A 6,000-nucleotide genomic window follows, 5' to 3' on the forward strand; every position below is an offset into this window, starting at 1 on the left:
AGGTTTTCAGTAAAAATACACTAAAGTTCATTTAGGGCACAAACGTGCAATCTATTACATAGTTGTTTGGTAAAATATAAAAAATGAGATTGCACTGATTTATCAGAGACCCAACATGTCAAGCTGTAAAATTGTGTGCACCCATGGAAAGAGGGCATGGAATTAGGACCCACGCACATGAGACTGAGGCAGTGGTGTATTTTGGTTTTGTGCTGCCCTAGTAGGCAGGACTAAAATTGGGCGCCCCCCCCCCTCCTATTTAAATTTGCCCACCCCTTCCTGTGTGATGTACCTACCTCCTGCCTGTCCTCATCTTTTGGGCCCTCGGTCAGCCTGTTGATGTCCCAGCTGGGAGCAGAGAGGAGGTTTGAGAAGGAGTGCAGGCTCTGGGAGGCACCAGGGATGCTGCACTCGCTGCTGCTTAGGACAGGGTGGCGCCGTGGCAGTTGAGGTCTTCTCCCTCGCAGGCTCTCAGTTCTAGCCAGCTTTCAGTGCCGGCTGGCTGCCCGCTTGCTGTGTGAAGACGTCGCAGCTCAGCAGCAGAAGCTGCTGTCGGCGGGGGATTGGTGAATTTTGCTTTATTGCCCCGCACCCCACTGTCACTGGACCAGCAGGATTCTTTGGGCCCCACAAGCACAAGGTGTGGAGGAGGAGGAAGTTAAAACCTCCTCCACTTTGAACCAGGGCCAGGGTGTCACGGGTGTGATGTCACTGGTTGCTAGATGCCAGCCGGCTCTAGCAAATAGTGGCCAATAGACTCTCAGGTGGAGGTGGGGGCAGCTATTTTGCTGCCCCCCTGCAAAGTGCTGCCCTAGGCCTGGGCCTAGTTGGCCTAGGCCAAAATACAGCACTGGACTGAGGATGCCACATCGTTATTAAAAAAAATATATGTATATATATATATATGTATATAAACCCGATTCCAAAAAAGTTGGGACACTGTACAAATTGTGAATAAAAACAGAATGCAATGATGTGGAAGTTTCAAATTTCAATATTTTATTCAGAATACAACATAGATGACATATCAGATGTTTAAACTGAGAAAATATATCCTTTTAAGGGAAAAATAAGTTGATTTTTAATTTCATGGCATCAACAAATCTCAAAAAAGTTGGGACAAGGCCATGTTTACCAGTGTGTAGCATCCCCTCTTCTTTTTATAACAGTCTGCACATGTCTGGGGACTGAGGAGACAAGTTGCCCAAGTTTAGGAATAGGAATGTTGTCCCATTCTTTTCTAATACAGGCTTCTAGTTACTCAAATGTCTTAGGTCTTCTTTGTCGCATCTTCCTCTTTATGATGCGCCAAATGTTTTCTATGGGTGAAAGATCTGGACTGCAGGCTGGCCATTTCAGTCCCCGGATCCTTCTCCTACGCTGCCATGATGTTGTAATTGATGCAGTATGTGGTCTGGCATTGTCATGTTGGAAAATGCAAGGTCTTCCCTGAAAGTGACGACGTCTGGATGGGAGCATATGTTGTTCTAGAACTTGGATATACCTTTCAGCATTGTTCGTGCCTTTCCAGATGTGTAAGCTGCCCATGCCACACGCATTCATGCAATCCCATGCCATCAGAGATGCAGGCTTCTGAACTGAGCGCTGATAACAACTTGGGTTGTCCTTGTCCTCTTTAGTCCGGATGACATGGCGTCCCAGTTTTCCAAAAAGAACTTCAAATTTTGATTTGTCTGACCACAGAACAGTTTTCCACTTCGCCACAGTCCATTTTAAATGAGCCTTGGCCCACAGAAAACACCTGCGCTTCTGGATCATGTTTAGATATGGCTTCTTTTTTGGCCTATAGAGTTTTTGCCGGCAACGGCTAATGGCACTGTGGATTGTGTTCACCGACCATGTTTTCTGGAAGTATTCCTGAGCCCATGTTGTGATTTCCATTACAGTAGCATTCCTGTATGTGATGCAGTGCCTTCTAAGGGCCTGAAGATCACGGGTATCCAGTATGGTTTTCCAGCCTTGCCCCTTATGCACAGAGATTGTTCCAGATTCTCTGAATCTTTGGATGATATTATGCACTGTAGATGATGATAACTTCAAACTCTGCAATTTTTCTCTGAGAAACTCCTTTCTGATATTGCTCCACAATTTTTCGCCGCAGCATTTGGGGGAATTGGTGATCCTCTGCCCATCTTGACTTGTGAGAGACACTGCCACTCTGAGAGGCTGTTTTTTTACCCAATCATGTTGCCAATTGACCTAATAAGTTGCGAATTGGTCCTCCAGCAGTTCCTTACATGTACATTTAACTTTTCCGGCCTCTTATTGCTACCCGTCCCAACTATTTTGGAATGTGCAGCTCTCATGAAATCCAATATGAGCCAATATTTGCCATGACATTTCAAAATGTCTCACTTTCAACATTTGATATGTTATCTATATTATATTGTGAATAAAATATAAGTTTATGAGATTTGTAAATTAGTCAATTCTTTTTTGACTCACAATTTGTACAGTGTCCCAACTTTTTTAGAATTGGGTTTGTAGATTCTTAAAAAAAAAATTAAAAACATTTTGAGGTAAAACTACTGGGCTAGTGGCCCTTTAAGACTTCAGCCTTCCTGTCACATGTATTAAGTGGCAAGAAGGGTGAAGTCCGCATGCCCCTTCTGGAATATTCTGTACCCCTATATAAAAGGGGTTCCGACCAGAGTCATTCTCAGTTGCCTGGCATCTGCCTGGCGAGTTCCCCTCCCTCTCACCCTTGTCGCAGCTACTTTATGTGGTATGTCACCCTTGATTCAAGGGGGGACTTTGGTTGTGATTAATCTGGATTATATTAGGCTTAAATTCAGTGTCTAAGCAATATTTGTTTATTTGACAATATCTCAATATTATTTGAGTTTAAACAGATTTTTTATTAATAAACCAATAAAAGGGCCGTGGTCATTTCTGTGCCAAAGACTATTGTGTGTGTGTTTTTCCTATTTACTTTTATTTTTCTTATGGTGATACCTGAAGTTATTAAAGACTGCAGCCTTCTGACCCATGAAACAGTGACACTTCAGCACCCAAAACTTTCCATAAAAACTCTTACAGTTCATCAGTTTGGAGTTAACCACTAAAAGTGATTGTGAAGGTAAAAAAAATATAATAACAAACATGTCTAAATCCTATAATGGAATTGCACAAAGCAACCACAAACCTCCTCTTTTCGGGTCCCCCGGTGGCACTCGTCCCCTCTGTCCAGTGCTCCCATGGGATGCCGCTTCCCATGGGGGCACTCATGCGTGCTTGCACCCGAGCCCCACTGCTGTGTCCATTGACACAGACAGCGGGACTCTGCCCCACCACTGGCTAAGATTGACAGCACTAAGAACCAATGGCTTCTGTTGCTCCAGCAAACCAGTGAGAGGAGAGAAGAGCTGCAGACGTGCACAGTGCTGGATCGCATGAGAGCTCAGGTAAGTAAAAAGGGGATTGGGGGCGGATGCTGTCACCTAAACATTTTTTTACCTTAAATGGGTTGTAAAGATAGGAGGTTTTTCATCTGAATGCATTCTATGCATTAGGATAAAAAATGCCATCCGTAACTCACTCCCCTGATTGGCTGAGACACAGAAGCAGCACCATTGGCTCCCACTCCTGTCAATTAAACTCAGTAAGCCAATCAGGAGAGGGGGGAGGGGCCAAACAGCAGCTCTGTGTCTCAATGGATACATGGAGCTGCGGCTCGGCTCGGGTGCCCCCATAGCAAGCTGCTTGCTGTGGGGACACTCAACAGGAAGGAGGAGCAAGGAGCAGCGAAGAGGGACCCGACAAGAGGAGGATCTGGGCTGCTCTGTGCAAAACCATTACAGAGGGCAGGTAAGTATAACATGTTTGTTATTTTAATAGAAAAAAAAAACAAGACTTTACAATCACTTTAATGCAAGGAATGCATTAAAGAGGAGGTCCAGCCCCCCCCCCCCCCATGAAAAAAATGAAAGTTAATATTAGGACACTTACCTGTCCTGGAATTCAGCAATGTCAGCACCCCAGTAGATGTTTCTATCGGCTCTCGGGTGCTGCCACCACCATTGCCTTTAAGGGAAACCGGCAGTGAAGCCTCGTGGCAAATGTGGCACCGGAGGGGGGGGGGGCAGGTAAGCAGAGCTTCTCTCTTTTGGGTGGAGCTCCACTTTAAGGTAAGAAATGTTTAGGCTTTACAACCACTTTAAGGACCAGGTCTTTTTCTGACATTTGTTGCTTGCAAGTTGAAATCAGTATTTTTTGCTACACAATTACTTATAAAAAATTTGTAATGTTCAAGTGTTCTGTCACACGGTTCTCGCGCAGCGGTTTTTTAAATACAATTTTGGGGGGAAAAAACACTTTAATGAATTAAAAAAACAAAATATAATATATACCCCATTTTTTTTTATAATATGAAAGATGATGTTACGCCAAGTAAATAGATACCTAACATGTCATGCTTTAAAATTGAACGCGCTAGTGGAATGGTGCCAAACTACGGTACTTAAAGTCTCCATAGGTGATGCTTTAAAAATGTCTACAGGTTACTAGTTTAGAGTTACAGAGGGGGTCTAGTGCTAGAATTATTGCTCTTGCTCAGGTGTACACGGCGATGCCTCACATGTATGGTGCAAACACTGTTTCCATATGTGGGCGTGACCTATGTATGCGTTCACTACTGTGCGGGAGCATGCAGGGACAGGGGCGCTTTCTTTTTTTTTTTTATTATTTTTTTTTCATTTTTACACTGTCCCTTTTAAAAAAAAATGTGATAACAATATAGCATGACAGGTCCTCGTTATGGAGAGATATGGGGTATAAAAGAAACCGAACCTACCCTTAAAAGCAAAAGATCAAAAAAAAAAAAAAAAAGAAGAAATCCAGTCGTTTGGCCAAACTGCGATGATGTCACTCACACACATGCGCACGTGGGAGCCATGGTCACAGCACAGCTCTCTCAATGGATAGTATGCCATTTATTGAGAGTGCAGTGCACGTGTGCTGGTGCTATCACCGGCTGCTACATTTAAAAGATATTCACTGTACCCATAGGCGTGCGCAGCCTATTGCATTAGGGTGTGCACCCCAAAGCTCAAACACACATGCGTGTATATATATATATATATATATATATATACACACACTACACACACACTATATATATATATATATATATATATATAAAAGTATTGGGACACCTGCCTTTACACACACATGAACTTTAATGGCATCCCAGTCTTAGTTCGTAGGGTTCCATATTGAGTTGGCCCACCTTTTGCAGCTATGCCAGCATCAACTCTTCTGGGAAGGCTGTCCACAAGGTTTAGGAGTGTGTCTATGGGAACGTTTGACCATTCTTCCAGAAGCAAATTAGTGACGTCAGGCACAGATGTTGGACGAGAAGGCCTGGCTATCAGTCTTTGCTCTAATTCATGTTCTATCGGGTTGAGGTCAGGACTCTTTGCAGGCCAGTCAAGTTCCTCCACCTCAAACTCGCTCATCCATGTGTTTATGGTCCTTGCTTTGTGCATTGGTCCAAATCATTTGGTGGAGGGGGGATTATAGTGTGGGGTGTTTTTCAGGGGTTGGGCTTGGCCCCTTAGACTCTTAGGGAGTCAGCATACCAAGACATTTTGGACAATTTCATGCTCCCAAATTTGTGGGATGGCCCCTTTCTGTTCCAACATGACTGCGCACAAGTGCACAAAGCAAGGTCCATAAAGACATGGACTTAGCATGGGTGGTGGAAAATTAACTTCAAGAGCAATCATTTACATTATAATAGTAACTAAAACATATCAAATTAAGTGTAACAATCTAAAAAAAAAAAATTCCAAAGTGCTCTACTGGTGTGAACCTTCCAACTAAAAAGTTTTTGCACTTAAGTTAAATTGTATGGCAAATATCTGTAGAGGGGTTCCACCATCACTGCTAAGTTTTGAAAAAGATGTACTGTATGCCTTATTTTCCTTTTGATGCGTATTACAGGTGAAATTACATGTAAGACACTGATATGGACTGATA

The sequence above is a fragment of the Pelophylax lessonae genome, assembly GCF_965119305.1.
Source record: "Pelophylax lessonae genome assembly, chromosome: 2".
NCBI classification, from domain to species: Eukaryota; Metazoa; Chordata; class Amphibia; order Anura; family Ranidae; genus Pelophylax; species Pelophylax lessonae.